The sequence below is a fragment of the Hyperolius riggenbachi genome, chromosome 3 (assembly GCF_040937935.1).
Source record: "Hyperolius riggenbachi isolate aHypRig1 chromosome 3, aHypRig1.pri, whole genome shotgun sequence".
NCBI classification, from domain to species: domain Eukaryota; kingdom Metazoa; phylum Chordata; class Amphibia; order Anura; family Hyperoliidae; genus Hyperolius; species Hyperolius riggenbachi.
Genome location: NC_090648.1, coordinates 431,095,611 through 431,113,423, shown reverse-complemented (window position 1 = coordinate 431,113,423; position 17,813 = coordinate 431,095,611). Strand labels below are relative to the sequence as shown.

General features: G+C 44.2%; 1 protein-coding gene and 1 long non-coding RNA gene across 6 annotated transcripts in view; one reads left to right on the top strand and one right to left on the bottom strand.

Annotated features, from left to right (window-relative positions):
• PTHLH (parathyroid hormone like hormone) overlaps nucleotides 1–13,417 on the bottom strand; it is a 111,104-nt gene extending 97,687 nt beyond the window's left edge. For 2 of the 3 annotated variants that reach the window (XM_068277637.1, XM_068277638.1), the window contains exons 1-3: nucleotides 13,351–13,417; nucleotides 9,628–9,735; nucleotides 7,537–7,630 (exon numbers count right to left, since the gene is read on the bottom strand). The gene's annotated coding sequence lies outside the window, so the exon portion shown is untranslated. The remainder of the gene's footprint in view (nucleotides 1–7,536; nucleotides 7,631–9,627; nucleotides 9,736–13,350) is intronic. The other variant, XM_068277640.1, reaches the window with a different exon arrangement.
• The window catches only part of LOC137564165 (uncharacterized), a 707,039-nt gene that overhangs the window by 20,601 nt on the left and 668,625 nt on the right, over nucleotides 1–17,813 (top strand). The gene's annotated exons all lie outside the window — the stretch shown is intronic.

The window sequence follows — 17,813 nt, the reverse complement described above, 5'->3', positions numbered from 1 at the left end:
CTTGTGTGAGAGCACCATAAGAGACCAAGAGACTGCAGCTACAGCTATGAATTAGGCATTTCAGCAGACAAGTCTTATGCCCAGGGATGAGGGATCTAGTCTGAAACCTGATATGAAAGACAGTTAAGGGCTTGTGTAGACCTACACGTAGCTCTACAATGCAGTTTACAAAAACATACAGCACCTGTGCTGCTCTCCGATACAGCTCTGCCCTTATTCAGTTACATTGAATGGGACAGCGCTGCGTTGCCCACAGAAATGCATACCGCTGTGCAGTGCATAAGTGTGCACACCAGATAGTGCTGACTATGCATTGTCTGATGTGAGCATCACACACCAATCTGCACTGCTGAAATAAGCACAGCACTGTGGTACTGTGCACGAGCCCCTAGGGAATACTAAAATATTTTGTAAAATTCTGCTGGGGGATAGCCCCTGTAAACCATGCAAGGGGCTCTCAGCTCTGTAGCTTAGCCAGGGACTGGAAGCCTTTGAGTGGTGCCATTATAGCACCATGGTTATATTCTTACCCTAACTCTTTCCAATCAAATTTAGCGACTTGGGTGAACGCTGTGTTCTGAAAAGGGAAGAACCAGAGGGGTCTCTGCCTCCTCGCGAGGGGGCGTGGCAGTATCAGCAGGGAGGGAGCTGCACCAGCTCGTGCGCTATAACTTCGCTCCATTCTACGCACGCCAGCCTAATTACATAGCACAGCTAGGTGTCGGGGTAGATCAAAGGGTCTAGATTCAGAAATGATGTCCCTAGTGGTGAGCGGCCCATGCAATATCCAAAATACATGGTGCAGCAGGAGAGGATGGGGCCAGTGGTGATTAAAGTGTTGGACAAAGCTGCTCACAGTAGCATCTCTGCCGCTCTGCCTAATTGGAGCTAAGGGGTTATACGGTGGGGTTAGAGGGCACTTATATATACTATGACTTGTTGGGGGGGGGGGGGGTTGGCAGAGTTATGTGTGGAGGGGATGTACTCACATCAATTAACTACATCTCCCTGCATGCATTGCGGCACTCGCGCACGCACACACAACACTGCCAGGCATCTTTAAACAGTTTTGTGTATTTCCAGAAGACAATAAAATGTATCAGTTAGTTATAGATTTGCTCCTTTATGTTGTTAGTGTGCAGACACCGACGTCCACCCCATAGTGCATAATTTTGGTAAAGGAGGGTGTCATATACATGGGCGTTCGCACATAGGGGCAAAATGGTGCAACCACCACCCCTGGCCATCATTCCTCTTCTCCCCCCTGCCATCCCCACTGCCTATCATGTAAAAGGCACTATGCCAGCAGCCAGCGTCAGACCTCCGATCAACCAGTGAGTAGTGGGTGCTAGGACCTCGCGGACACCGCACTGATATGCGTAAGTGATGTCATATGTCACTTTCGCATATGTAGCGTGGTGTCCACAGGGGTACCATGCGCCCGCTTCTCAGGCTGATCGGAGGTCTGATGCTGATGGTCCGATGTTTCTAAACATGGAGGGAAGGGGCGGGGGGGGGGGGGGGGGCGGGGTCCCCGTGTCACTACCTAAACTGGGGGGGTCACCTGTGTCGGAGGCGCTCACAATCTAATCCCTACCATAGTCCTAGTCTAATGTCCCACCATTGCTAAGTTCATGTAAATTTGGCTCCGCCTGTGACCACACCCACATCCTGGTCCATGGCCACACATTTTTCAGCATGACTCTTCCCCCCTCCCCCCTTTTTGGCGCAACTTCCTCCTTCTCGCCCCCATCAGGGAATTTTTTTGCAGACGCCTATGGTCATATACATGTTTAGGTCAAAGATGGCACCCCCCTTTTCCCTGTAGTCATCATGATGTGGCTTCACACTTCACACACATACAAAGCCCTGCCTAGGCACAGACACAAGCTAATCTGATCTATGTAGCCTTTCAGTGTTGCAAGACGCCAATGGGGGACTCTTCCCATTGCTGCCCACCTAATACTAGAATGTTTTCTTTGGGGGGCTGTAAATGTACAGGTGACACATTTGCGCCATTAATTAATATCCATTTATACCAGCTGTACCTGAGATGTCCCCAGCGACACTCCACTTCCTTCCAAAACAACTTCCCTCAGCCCCGGCCGCAGGAGCTGCAGAGATTTATCTGATATAAAACGCAGCCAACAAGTATAACTGCTACATGACGGACGGCAGCGGAGCTATGTGAAATATTTGCCAAAAAAAAAAAAAATAGATTTGTATAAACAACCCCACATCAACATAGCAGTGCACTTCCTGCCAAATAGCCTAAAGAGTCAGAGAACACAAAAACATTCTTAAAGGACCAGCAAAAAAAAAAAACACGTCATCCTGGACTTGGTTGTACAGTTTCAGGAGGACGTCAGCGAGATGAGTCAGTCAAGCTGTCTGTATGCTGACCAATTATAAAGGAACTTCAGAATCCTTCAAAATCGGTCATCCTTACTCATATCCAGCTTTGTTCAACTTTAAAACTTTTAAAGTGGTAAGAAACTCAAATACATTTCATCTATGGTCTGAATCATTAAAAACAGCATAATGCTAATAGGAACAAAATATGACTGGTTTACAAGTTACTAGAAGGGTTAAAAATGCAAATTTCCACTTCATTCAGAAGCTAATTGATAAGATTGCCCAACCCCAAATTGTCAGAGTAACTTGAGCTATATTAAGCTGTGTAAACAATTATTATTATTTGATTTATAAAGCACCAACATATACAAGACAATCTTATACAGTGGTGTGAAAAACTATTTGCCCCCTTCCTGATTTCTTATTCTTTTGCATGTTTGTCACACTTAAATGTTTCTGCTCATCAAAAACCGTTAACTATTAGTCAAAGATAACATAATTGAACACAAAATGCAGTTTTAAATGATGTTTTTTATTATTTAGTGAGAAAAAAAAACCTCCAAATCTACATGGCCCTGTGTGAAAAAGTGATTGCCCCCCCTTGTTAAAAAATAACTTAACTGTGTTTTATCACACCTGAGTTCAATTTCTGTAGTCACCCCCAGGCCTGATTACTGCCACACCTGTTTCAATCAAGAAATCACTTAAATAGGAGCTATCTGACACAGATAAGTAGACCAAAAGCACCTCAAAAGCTAGACATCATGCCAAGATCCAAAGAAATTCAGGAACAAATGAGAACAAAGTACTGTAATTGAGATCTATCAGTCTGGTAAAGGTTATAAAGCCATTTCTAAAGCTTTGGGACTCCAGCGAACCACAGTGAGAGCTATTATCTACAAATGGCAAAAACATGGAACAGTGATGAACCTTCCCAGGAGTGGTTGGCCGACCAAAATTACCCCAAGAGCGCAGAGAAAACTCATCCGAGAGGCCACAAAAGACCCCAGGACAACATCTAAAGAACTGCAGGCCTCACTTGCCTCAATTAAGGTCATTGTTCATGACTCCACCATAAGAAAGAGACTGGGCAAAAACGGTCTGCATGGCAGATATCCAAGGCGCAAACCACTTTTAAGCAAAAAGAACATTAAGGCTCGTCTCAATTTTGCTAAAAAAAACATCTCAATGATTGGCAAGACTTTTGGGAAAATACCTTGTGGACCGACGAGACAAAAGTTGAACTTTTTGGAAGGTGCGTGTCCTGTTACATCTGGCGTAGAAGTAACACAGCATTTCAGCAAAAGAACATCATACCAACAGTAAAATATGGTGGTGGTAGTGTGGTGGTCTGGGGTTGTTTTGCTGCTTCAGGACCTGGAAGGCTTGCTGTGATAGATGGAACCATGAATTCTACTGTCTACCAAAAAATCCTGAAGGAGAATGTCTGGCCATCTGTTCGTCAACTCAAGCTGACGCGATCTTGGGTGCTGCAGCAGGACAATGACCCAAAACACACCAGCAAATCCACCTCTGAATGGCTGAAGAAAAACAAAATGAAGACTTTGCAGTGGCCTAGTCAAAGTCCTGACCTGAATCCTATTGAGATGTTGTGGCATGACCGTAAAAAGACGGTTCATGCTAGAAAACCCTCAAATAAAGCTGAATTACAACAATTCTGCAAAGATGAGTGGGCCAAAATTCCCCCAGAGTGCTGTAAAAGACTTGTTGCAAGTTATCGCAAACGCTTGATTGCAGTTATTGCTGCTAAGGGTGGCCCAACCAGTTATTAGGTTCAGGGGGCAATTTCTTTTTCACACAGGGCCATGTAGGTTTTGAGTTATTTTTCTCACTAAATAATAAAAACCATCATTTACAACTGCATTTTGTGTTCAATTATGTTATCTTTGACTAATAGTTAACGGTTTTTGATGAGCAGAAACATTTAAGTGTGACAAACATGCAAAAGAATAAGAAATCAGGAAGGGGGCAAATAGTTTTTCACACCACTGTAATCTGTCCAGCAACTGGCAATGTTTTTAGTTAGCTTTAGTGAAGCGTAACTATGTCTCCCACCTCCAGTGACATTATACCTGTATGATACCGTTTTCTATTGTTTATTTTTTGTTTTGTTTTTTTGTTTGCTGTGTTTGTTTTAGAACAGCAATGTAAGTTTGAGTTTTTTATGAGACTTTTTAAGGATTAATCTTAGCACATCCCTTAACCACCTGAGCGGTCTGGACGAGCTCAGCTCGTCCAACACCGCCGGAGGCTGCCGCTCAGGCCCTGCTGGGCCGATTTTAATGAAATAAAAAGCAGCACACGCAGCCGGCACTTTGCCAGCCGCGTGTGCTACCTGATGGTCCCCCCAGCCGCCCGAGCCCAGCGTAGCCAGAACAAACAGTTCCGGCCAGCGCTAAGGGCTGGATCGGAGGCGGCTGACGTCAGGACGTCGGCTGACGTCCATGACGTCACTCCGCTCGTCGCCATGGCGACGAGGTAAGCGAAACACGGAAGGCCGCTCATTGCGGCCTTCCGTGTTACTTCTGGCCGCCGGAGGCGATCAGAAGAACGCATCCGGAGCGCCCTCTAGTGGGCTTTCATGCAGCCAACTTTCAGTTGGCTGCATGGAATAGTTTTTTTTTTATTTAAAAAAAACCCTCCCGCAGCCGCCCTGGCGATCTTATCAGTACGCCAGGGTGGTTAAAGTGTTAGTTTGCTTATATTTGTGCATAAAACAAACTGAAATGGTTCTCATCAATAATATATTATTCATTGTACCCCTATTTAAGATATGGGCATGCCACCTCAGTATGTGGAGTATAATATTATATATGATCAGCGCAGAGTCCAAAAACAAAAGACGAATCTTCAACAAAGAATAAAAGCAGGTAAATCTCCACCACAATAAATATTGGGTTCACGGCACAACTCTGCAATCATGGATACCCAAAAAAGGGAAGAGGCTTACCAGCTGGTGACAACCCACATTATAAGGTTGTATCAACGCTTTGGTAGGACATCAGGAAGCAACAGTCTGTCCAGGATCCACCAATTCAGCAATGATTCCTCTCACGAATGGATATCAGTAAACATCATAAAAAACAAACAAACGGCAACTCTAAGTGTAAACCGTTAACTATAGAGTTTTCATAGTAAAAACAGCTTAAAAATAGCATAAAAACAAAACTTACATACGGGGCCCATGCAATGGGAACCCCGAGAAAGTTGCACGCGTGTATGGGTCAACAGTAAAGGACAGTATGAAGGTGCCACCTGTCTCCTTCCCGACCGGTTTCGCAAACTACCGTCATCAGGGGATTAAACCTTAATCCCCTGATGACGCTAGTTAGCGAAACCGGCCATTTGTTTCTTTTTTTTTATGATGTTTACTGATATCCATTCGTGAGAGGAATCATGCTGAATTGGTGGATCCTAGCCAGACTGTTGCTTCCTAATGTCCTACCAAAGCGTTGATACAACCTTATAATGTGGGTTGTCACCAGCTGGTAAGCCTCTTTCCTTTTTTGGGTATCCATGATTGCAGAGCTGTGCCGTGAACCCAATATTTAATGTGGTGGAGATCTACCTGCTTTTATTCTTTGTTGAAGACTCGTCTTTTGTTTTTGGACTCTGCGCTGATCATATATAATTTACCTGTTTGTGAACTCTGGACATTGTTCTTCTCTCAGCAGCGGCCACTTTGTTTCCTTGGCGCTGATACACATATGCAAAGTATGTAGAGTATAAGCTGTTGTTCTGTGCCTATAATGTACTCCTCGGTGCTACAGCCCATGATGTGCCGTGGTCTCCTGATCTGTCTCTGTGCCGATAATTATAATAAATAAGCCTTAGTATATGCTGATCTCTGCTCAAATACTGAAACTGTGCCCACTGCCTCATCAGTTGTAAACTGCTTGTCTGCACATATTGTCTTCCCTATATAAGATGATGGGGAGTTAGACAGGCTAAACTCTCTAAGTACATACAGGATGGATTTCTCTGTTTTCTTTCTGTCCTGTGCAAGAGTTCAGGTCCACGTTAATTTGACACACAATGGAGCACTGCTTTATCAGCCTTGGTTTAACAATTATTGTAATTCATCATTCAGTTATTTCTCCTGGTTTTAATGTGCTTTTAAAGGGAACCTTAACTGAGGGATATGAATGTTTCTTTTTAAACAATACCAGTTACCTGGCAGTCCTGCTGATCCCTTTGGCTGCAGTAGTGTATGTATCACAGACCTGAAAAAAAGCATGCAGCTAATCCAGTCTGACTTCAGTCAGAGCACCTGATCTGCATGCTTGTTGAGGGGCTGTGGCTGAACGTATTAGAGAACCAGGATCAGCAGGAGAGTCAGGCAGCTGATATTATTTTAAAAGGAAAAATCCATCTCCTTCTCAGTTTAAGTTCCCTTTAAAAGATTGCTGAAAGCAGCACTTTGGTTGCCTTCTTAAAGTGGAAGACAGTTAATTAGCTTTTTGGATAAGACACAACTCCTATAATTAGGGCTGGGCTGAAGCAGAGGCTCAAGAGGCCTCAGCCCGTGGGCGCAGAGTTGTGAGGGTGCCGTATGGACCCTCCGATGATTGCCCTTAAACCTCTGCCATGGTATCCAGGCCCCCGATTGTCTACTGTCTCCTCCTTCTGTGTTCCAGACCCCAGAAACAGACCGCGAGCGGCTGTGCAGGCAGCTGACAAAGACGTACCTGATCTACGGTCTTGCAGCACTTTGCTGCACTGCTGCAGCAAATCTATACAGGTGTAAGAGACCTACCTAATATTGGGGGCACATTAGGCTGTCTCTATGGGGGGAGGAGGGGAACACGTAATACTGGGGTAATCCAGTATTCGATCAGGCAGTAACGAGGGTTGCTAAAAGTCAAAGGATCCATATATCTCTGATAATTGTCTGTTTCTTTCCTTGTTCCCCTCGGTCAGTGTAACCACTCCTTGAAAGATGTGACAAATTTTCAAACAGGAAGAGGCAGGCTTGCCAGGAGGTGATGAAATGTGAGGGAGGTAGGCGGGAACATCATGGCTAGCCTACCTCTTCCTGTCTAAAATTTTTAGTTTGTTGAATTATTAAAGGTGTAATTATGAGACCAGGGAGTAATGTGGAGAGGAACGGACAACGCACAGAGGTATGTGGATCCAGTATGAACATACCTCTGTACTTACCTTGGGTAGCTTTGTCTCTGATCAGGTATACTTTAAGTGAATCTGTCCCCGAGCGATTGCAATTGTATGTGCACACCCACAGCGAGAAAGTTCCCTGAAAAAATAAAAACAGTAAACCAAATTGTCCCAAAGTTATTTTAATAAACCGCTCTTGCCGCAGACACATTGCTCAACTGATACAAGTAACCAAAGGCGATATAAAATATTACTTTGTACAGCTGTAAGACTGACCAAAAACCTTTCTACTCTCCCTGAAATCACACTGGAAGCTCTGTCTTTGGCACAGCTGAGATGAAGCGAACATGAAAACAGTTTAGCAGGATAAATATTGACAGGAATGAGTCAGGTAACACCTAGCACCACGGGGATATGCAACTCTAATTAATCACTTGATGTACCAGTTCCCATTAGCTAATAACAGAAGATGGGTGCCTCTTCCGCAGGCTAATTTGGACTATTTGCTGTGAGATGATAAAAGCTGAAGGTTGGAATGGGAGTTCTATGGGGGAGTGCTTCTGACTCACACAGAGGGCTACGTGAATACACAGCACAGAGGGATGGATTCAAGTGCTCACTTCGTATTTTGGCATTTTACTTGCGGTGTGTTACCTGAGCATGTTGTGTCACGTTTGGCCAGCGGTTCCAAAGCGGTTCCCTGGCAGCCACTGGAAGAATGCTAAAGGTGACCACCATGAATTTGCTCTTAAAGGACCACTCACGAAAATTGTCAAATACATGTAAACACATACAAATAAGAAAGATGTTTTTTCCAGAGTAAAATGAACTATAAATTACTTTTCTTCTATCTTGCTGTCACTTACAGTAGCTAGTAGAAATCTGATGGATCTGACAGGTTTTTGACTAGTCCATTTCATTATGGGGAATTCTCAGTATTTAATTTGTTCTACTTTGTTTTACAAAAGCACTCCCTGGAAAGGATCTAGACAACGATTCCAGCAGACTACCTGTTTGCACACTATTCTCGCTGTTGGACTGAGCAACTGCTATTTATTAAGTGCTTTTGAAAATAAAGAAAACGCTGCGAATCCCCCATGAGGAGATGAGCCAGTCCAAAACCTGTCAATTCAAAGTAATTTATAACACATTTTACTTTGGGAGAAATGTAATTTTTATTTATGTAATTTCACGCATTTCAATGTTTTTTTTTCCCCGCAATACTTGGCCTTTAAAGGAAAACTCTAGACTCCCAGGAAATTCAACATATATTCATGACCTGTCCTCAGATTAGGTTTTTCTTTGAAAATTAATTATAGAAATTGATTTAACTTCAGGTATACCTTTATGCTTTGTGAAAATCTTCTTTAGATGTTTTTAAACACCTCTATTGCCTTTTCATAAAATGCTTTGAAAAGTCATCAAAACTCCTTGTTCCAACTTCCATTTTATTTAACTGCATACAATATGCTTTTTCCAACAAATATATTGAAAGTTCCAGACTGACAGCATCCAGTAGCTTCTTATTGCCAGTGGAGTGGGAGGTTCCTCCCCAGTACACGGCAGATCACGTGACCAAGCCCACCTCCTCCCACTGCAGCTGTAGTGCACTGCAGCTCCTCCCTGCTCGATGTGTAAAGAAGCATTTGACCATTCTTATACCCTCCCCAGTGTGGTTATAGAAGAATACACTGTATGAACCTCTCATCGCCCTGCATCCAATGACAAACCATTTCTCACTGCTCTTACCATTTCTCACTGCGATTTTATTTGTATTTATTTTAATTGTCGGCAAATAGCAGCAGAAAGTGTTCTGCTGTGAAGCAGCCTCTGGAAGCATGAAATAATTACACTCGCTCCTACACATGGTTTTTGTGATCGAAAAGGAGGGTGTTTTTGCTAATTGGCTGCACTTTTGGTTGGGGAGAGGGAGGAGGAGGGGCCCACAAAGCCTCTGGGCGCCCCATGCTACACCCATGCTCCTTTCTTTCTCCCCAAAGTCGAAATTGCCCTCTAATTACCCCCCCATATAAGCAACAGCCAAGACTTATTATATTTGAAATATACACCCCCCCCCCCCCCCTTTTACCAACTCGGCACCCTCCACTCAACAGGCTACTCCTCCTTCCTCCTTACCTATCTTCTGCTCCAGTGTAGTCACTGAACCTTTTTTCTTTCCATCACCAAACCTCAGGGGGTGTTTTCAGAACGAGAGGATGCCGACCCCAAACTCTCCTCTATTGTCTGAAAAAAATTCCTTGAACATTTAAATTCTTGACCAGGACACCATCTCTCATCCTGCCTTTTATAATTGTCACAAATATTAATAGTACGTTCCTCCATCCTCAGTATCTCCTCTAATAATTCCCCATCACTAACCCAGTGATGGCTAACCTTGGCACTCCAGCTGTGGTGGAACTACAAGTTCCATGAGGCATTGCAATACCATGACAGCTCTAAGCATAACTCTGGGAAGGCAGAGGCATGATGGGATTTGATTTTTTGTCACCGCTGGATTGCCAAGGTTAGCCATCACTGACCTAACACATTCATGTACGATGGGAGCCTGAGAAGACTTCCAATGTTTAGTTATGATGTCTCATCAGGGAGTTTTTATATTTTTTTAATTGGCCTCTTGTTACAATGAAGAAGAAAGAATGCAGGGTCATCTGAAATGGTCAATTCTGTAATTTGGCAGTTATTCCTTCTGATATTCATCTGATATTCACCCAGAAAAGTTTTCACCTTCCTACATAGCTCCATTCATCTAACAGTCCCAACCCCCAAAGGTTTGTAGGTCTTGAATTAAGACCCAATAACGTGCCGACCCTAGGACAACGAGCCCCCTCAGGCAAAGGTAATCTAGTCCACCATGTGCTTCATTCATTCATTTTTTATTTATTTATTTTTTTGTCCCTGGTTCAGGGGTGTAACGATCGGTGTAACACAGAGAGGGTCTGATTACCGGTGATCTGCAGTATCACGAGAATGCAGAATATACCCGATTATTGATGATCTGCAGTATCACAGATAATGAGATATATCTTCTAACCTCTGGACACCTGAGAGATGAGTGTTTGGTGCAACAGTAATACTTTGAGGAAAGCACCCGTGGGATGGGTGCTAGACAGTAGGGATAACTGTTATGGATTAGCTTCCTTCCACAGGCCTGATGCTCCCCAAGGGCCGGAGCCAGGCTGAGATAGTGGTAAGGACAGAACGTGAGTGACACCAAGGAGAAGCGTCACTGACAGATCTGTGAACTATCTCCTAACAGGAGAGAGAGTTCTCGAGGTCGGACAAGCCAGGTCGTTAGACAGTAGGCAAGTACAGAATCCAGAGACAAGCAGAGTATTGGCAACAGAGAATCAGAAAGGCAAAGGTACAAAATCAGAGATCAGGAGAATGGTCAGGAATGCAGAAAGTCATAACAGGTAATCAACAATGCCTAGACTTGAGTGTGAGCTCCAAGATTCTCACACTCCGGCAACTAGACTAGATAATACAAATAATACAGATGGTACAGAATTCCTAGACTAAGGTGTGAGTTCCGTGGCCGTCAACACCTTGGAAACTGGTCTAGATAACAATACAGATAATAACAGAATTCCTAGGCTAAGGTGTGAGCTCCGTGATCATCAACACCTGCGAAACTGACTAATAAACACAGATACAGACAAGGTCTAAGTGCTACTACGTAGTGATCGCAACGGCAGACACCAGATGAATGACCAGCACCCAGTATATATACACTAGCGCTCACCAGCGCCTCCCCTAAGTGCTGGACCAATGGAAGTTACTGAAATTGTCAGCTGACCAGCTTGGTCAGCTGACCCTCTTCTGACTGCCATAAAGGCCCAGCCTCTCTGTGCGCGCGCGTCCTCCTAAACCAATGTGGACTATCAGTCCCAGCCACACCAGTCATGTGTTGTAATGTTTCTGCTGAGTTGAATGCGGAAACCGCCGCACCGCTGCCAGTGCGTGCTGCGTTTTCTCCGCATTCCGCATTACTGAGAGGAGCAGGCCTATGCGAGCAACTTGCTACATTGGACGCGGAATCCGCCGTCCTATTGTTAGAGCATGCAGCGGTTTCTGCACGCTCCGACTGCGCGCCAGCTGCCATGTTGAACGCGGAGTCAGCCGCCTCACCTTGAGTATTGGCGGCTTTTCCGCGTTTTCTCACAAGGGGGTATTTTAAAGGTTGTCTTCAGTGAAAATCTGCATGATAAAGCTGCAGCAATGAGAAATACTATTGTTTCTAACAGTGTCAAAAGGAAGTCGCTTCCGTTTGACCACTTAAACTTTGTTGGAAATCTGATGACGCTCCTCTTCAAGCACGATCTTGCGTAGTAAGCCAGAGCCACCAGGTGCAGCACGGCTGTGCTCGTGCTTGAAGAGCAGCGTGGCCCAGATATTCTGGACGGTCCTGGTGAGTGGCGACAGGAACGAAGAGGACCTAGGAGGACCTAGGAAGCATCTATAGGATCCAGAGGCTTCCCTCTTTTTAAGTATATTCTTTTTGACCTGAGCTTCGGCTCAACTTCTCTTTAAACCCAAACTTAACCCAAAATTGAACAAGGTAAACCACCAAAGCAATCCTGTTGATACATCACTTCAGAGGGGAGAGATGAATTGCAATAGAAAGCTCATTAATCCTATTAGATGGTATTCAGTACTCTACGTTTCCTCTGTTTTATCTATTTACTGTAGTTAGCTTAGGGTTAGGGTTAGCTTGGGTCTTAACAATGTTGACAACAACAGATACATTTTATATCCCATGTTTTGTTTCAACCTGAACTTTGTCTATAAGCTCACATCCCACCCCTCCTTTGGCATAGTTGACTGGTTTCTAATCTTTCCTCAAAAGGTCTACTTGTGTCTGCTTTGTAAAGTATGAACCCATGATTGGAGAAAAAAGGCATTTCAGAATAACTCTAGTGTTTAATCACTCATTGAGCAGTTGTGATCAGTTCCTCCTCCTTGCGATGCCAGTGGGGGCACACAAGGTCAGTCTTGACCACTGCTCCTAGAAAAAACAATCTTTTTGCAGGTAATGCCAAGCGGAGGTTGTGAGTCACAGAACAATGTGGAGTGCGGTCACATCATGGCCTCCTGCCGAGGTGGAGCGCAGTGCCCCAGCTGGACCTTACAGCTGCTTTCTCTGCTTCCCTGGCGCTCCCCAGCACCCTGGCACACAACATCACTCATTAAAACTGGCTCGAAGAGGAATTGAAAGTATTTACAGGGCTGGAATGAAGTTGTTTGGCTGCGCAAGGGTGAAGGTAATGGATAACACTTCATATTGTACTCAGCAGACTTATGATATACTTGTTCATTTCCCTCCCGTTGGCTGCTAGTCCTCTGCACTAGTGCACTGAGCTGGCCAGGCCTATGCATGGATCTTACAGCCAGGCAAGGGTCAGCAAAGGTAGCAGAATAACAGAATTAAAGAGAACTGATTCATTTTTTTTTTTTTTTTTTTTGTTTTTTTGGGCCCAGAATATAAACTTAATTTATAATTTGTTAAAGATTGTAATGTTCTAGAAACAAGTAAGTAATCAGACCCCTGTGGTATTGGTATGCCCTAGATCGGCAGCATCCCCTAAACATCATGATGTAACGATAACCCTTTATCCCGCTAGCGCCGCGTTATTCATGCACATGCGCAATACAACTTTTAGGCTTTGAAACAGCTGATTACCATAGCTGGTTTCAGCGACATGCACAGTTGCCTTATAAAATTGTGCTGCCTTCCCCAGAAGCAATGGCAGAAGCCGCGAAGAGGCCTGCACCATTTTCCATACGGAGTGTCCCTTTCTCTGTATGTTTAATATTGGTTGCCATGGAAATGGACTGCACCTTTTAGTAGTGCAGTAAGCAATAGCCGATCACATCACTGTCCCACCTCCTCCTGTCGCTCAGGTGTTGCTGCAATACTAAAATAATGGGGCAGTCCATTTCCATGGCAACCAATGTTGAGAGTAGGGAGAATGGTACAGTCCTTTTTGCAGCTTCTGGGGTATCTTCTGGGTAGGGCAGCACAATTTTATAGATCAACTGTGATCGTCTCTGAAACTAGCTGTTAATCAGCTTTTTTGAGACTGAAAGTTCTATTGCACATGCACATGAGTAATGCAGCGCTAGTGTGATTACTCATTATTGACTAGGCAGTGACTCCGGGTATGGGCATATTAGAAGTGTCGCCAAAAGTGGGTATGGGCACCAACATTTTAAAGCTTTAGCAACATGTTTTATAGTGCTGCACCAAATGCATAGCTCCCAACTGTCCCTTTTCTTTGAAAGGAAAGTCCCTCTTTGGGAACCAAATCCCCCTGTCCATCATTCAACCTTATTTGCCCCTTTTTCAGGACTGATGTACAGATCTATTTAAATACATTTATTTTTCTACTGAAAAATGCGTTCAATTGACTTTAGATTTTTCCTCATCCATTAAATTAATATATGTCTCATTTTTAAATGTTCATATGAAGAAAAATAAATGCTTGTGAATTGTTGGTGGTATGAGTGACTAGGGGTGTGATTAGAGGTGTGGCAGGGGTGTGACCTCTGTCTGAGCTCAAAAAGTTGTGAGGGGTGTGAATGTTCTAAATTTCCAAAAATTAAAATGCCCCTGTAATAGATTGCAGAGAAGCTGCCGCGTGGACTGGCGGCAAGGCGGCTGATTCCACGTCCAGCGCGGGGGTTTGCACGCAGCAGCGTGTCTGGGTCGGCTGGGATCTCTAGTGCACATGGATGGAGAGCTACGCTCGCGCGCGCCAGAAATCAGGACCTTTATACCAGCAGGAGATGTATCAGCTGATCTGGACGATCAGCTGATTCCTGCTGGACACCTGATTGGCTGAGTGGCGGCGGGGCGGCAGAGTCCTGCAACTATATATACAGCTTGCTTGCCAGTTGCGGGTTGTCTGCCGTTGCGAACACTTACGTGGAAGCACTCAGACCTTAGTCAGATCCTACAGTGTGTTAGAACCAGGAGGACTTGGGAATTCACACTGAACCAGATTACTTCTGTTTATCATTGTGTTATACTTCAGACTAGTTCCAGGGTGTCGAGACCACGGACCTCACACCCAAGATTAGGGACTTGTGTTATCATTCTGTTATACTTCAGACTAGTTCCAGTGTGTAGAGACCACGGACCTCACACCCAAGACTAGGGACTTTGTGTTATCATTCTGTTATACTTCAGACTAGTTCCAGGGTGTCGAGACCACGGACCTCACACCCAAGACTAGGCATTGTTTGATATCTATTATGACCTACTGCTTTCCTGACTATCCCTCTGCTTTTTGATTCGGTACCTACGCATATCTGATTATCTTGATTATCTGTTGCCAACCCTGCCTGCCTTTGGATACCGAATCAGCCTTCTGTCTCTGTACCTTATCTGTCCGTGTGTTGCCGACCTGGCTTGCCCGACCTCGGGAGCTATCTCTCTCCTTAAGAGATAGTCTCCAGACCTGCTAGTGACATCCACCTTCAGGTGTCACCCACTCACAGGTCCTTCCTACCTTCAGCCTGGGAATCCACCCCTTTGGAGGTCTCAGGCTGCTGGAAGGTTTTTGCACTTCTCAGAAGGCAGTATCGCCCATACTGCCAAAGACCACCTGCTCCTCGGGTGGTCTTACTCAAAGTCTTTACTGTTGCACCAAACACTCACACTATATAGGTGTCCAGAGGTTAGTTATACTTGGATTATCGGTGATTCTGCAGATCATCAATAATCGGGTATATATCTGTATTATTGGTGATACTTCAGATCACCAATAATCGGATTCTCTCTGTGTGCTGACACCGTTCATTACAGCCCCCTTTGCTGTAATGCTCCCTTCATTATTATGTTATATATATTATAAATATTATTATTATAAAAGTTAACTAGTTCCCCCTAAAAAGTGACATTAGAGTCTAATATTCCTACCATAGTCTAAGGCTTAGACTATGGTAGGAATATTAGACTATGACTGTGCTAAGGATGTTTCACTATTATCACAATTGTAGTGATTACCAGGGGCGTGGCAATGGGGGTTGCAGAGGTTGCGACCGCATTGGGGCCCTTGGGCCAGAGGGGCCCCAAAGGTCCTTTGCTCAACTGCAGTATTATCTCTCTATTGGTCCTGTGCTCATAGTAATCACTTCTATAGAGACTTTGAATAGTGGTAATCATTAACTAGCTAGTCCCCATCCCCTTCTTGCACCTCTGACACTGTAGTTGCCATTTGCAGGTTTTGTTATTCATAGAAAGCTTGAGGGGGGTGGGGGGGGGGGGCATTGTAAAACTTGCATCAGGGCCCACAGCTCCTAAGCTAGCCACTGGTGATTACTTTAGGAGCTCTTGTGAGTATAATTACATAACCTGTACAATGAACACTGTAAAGTGATACAGAGCATAATAATTTGTGCGGTTTAGTTTTTGATGGGTAATATTAACATTAAAAGTCCAAAAAGAGTCAACTTGTAGACTTACTGTACATATTAAAACACTTATTAATATAAGATTTTTATTTCTAATGTTAGAAAAAAATGTTGGGAGTGATATTGGGTGTCACCTGCGTCACAGGAATGGTCAGCATTCCGTTAGCACCACTTTTTGGGTTACTAATGAGCCTCCCCCTTGTATAATTCGGCCTTAAAGGGAAGGTCCAAGCAAAATAAAAAAATTAGTTTCACTTACCTGGGGCTTCTACAAGCCCCATGCAGCCATCCTGTGCCCTCGTAGTCACTCACTGCTGCTCCAGTCCCCCGCTGGCAGCTTGCCGACCTCGGAGGTCGGCGGGCCGCATTGCGTACAATTTTACGCAATCACGCTAATGCAGAAACATTAACACATACATTTTTAAGCGTTGGTGGTTTAATACGGAAATTTTTACGCATTGATCCACTAACGCATAAAAATGTATGTTTTAATGTTCCTGCACTAACTGAAATGCGTAAAAATGTACGCAATGTGGCCCGCCGACCTCCGAGGTCGGCATGCTGCGAGTGGGGGACTGGATCAGCAGTGAGTGACTACGAGGGCACAGGATGGCTGCAGGGGGCTGGTAGAAGCCCCAGGTAAGTGAAACTCATTTTTTTATTTTGCTTGGACCTTCCCTTTAAAACCCACTCCCTTCTTGCCAGCTTACACAAACACTACTATAGAAAGACGGGATTTGGCTGGCAAGTGATAAGTCAAATTTACAGCTTTACTTCTGGAAAAAAATAGGTTTGGAAACTGAAGAAAATTGTAAAGCCACTTTGTATTTCTGCTGCTGTCTGTGTCCCTTTGGAGATTTTCCTGCATTTCTTATCCTAAGGTCCTTCCTGGAACTCCATTGGTTCAATAGAGGTCCTTGTAGTCCTCTGAACAGGAAATGAGGGGGGACTGGTGCTTGTATACAACCAGATAAAAAAATCTTGGTGCTAGTCTACTTCAGGCGATCCAATAGGAAACCCCTATACACCACTAATTTTGTAAGAAATAGAGGACCCAGGGGAAAATACGAAGATTGCACACCACCCTTGCCCGAGGCCTTTAGCCATAGTGCTTGCTTCGGCTACCACCTCCGCTACCACAACTTTACTAAACCTCTTCAGTTGGTGGTGTGGATAGTGACTCCTGCTGTGTCCCCTGTTCCGTACAAATGGAAGCGGACATTTGTCTATAGGGATTTTGGTTGGGTCCCTTAAAGTAGACTAGCATCAAAATCTTTAACCTCTCCCCCCCCCCCCCCACACACACACACACATCCTTCAACCCCTGCCCCCCTCTCTCACTGGGCAAAGCAAAACAAAAAAAAATGTCTGTCCCTTTTGTGAAATGTATTCATTTCCTGACAGAATGTGAAAAAGTGTTCACGTAGAAGTAGGGAGAAAAAAAAATGTCTTTGCCTCACTGCTGAAAGATAAATTTATGTATTTCCCTGGAGTTGGTGCTGATGGGTAGTGATGCTGTAATGATTATTTTTGTGTCTTTTAAAAGCATATATTTATATGTTGTTATTCATCATCCTCCTCTATATATTCCTGGCCGTGTCCTTTATGAGCAACTTTACTAAAACATTTTGCCTTTATGCCTCAGTCAGGGAGAAAATGAAGTCTCCCCATCCTTCTGGTTTGCCCAGCTTAGTTCCTGTTTATTGAGCTGCTTTCTAATGTGTGCGTGCCAATATTAATTTTTTTTTAGTCCGCACAGCTTATTGTTATAATTTATGGTTTGCAGGATCTCAGAAGAGGCAGAAGAATCTAGTTTGTTGGCACTTGAAAAATGTTCTGTGCCCCGAGGCCTGTGAACTAACATGTCTCCATATTTGTGTAAATGA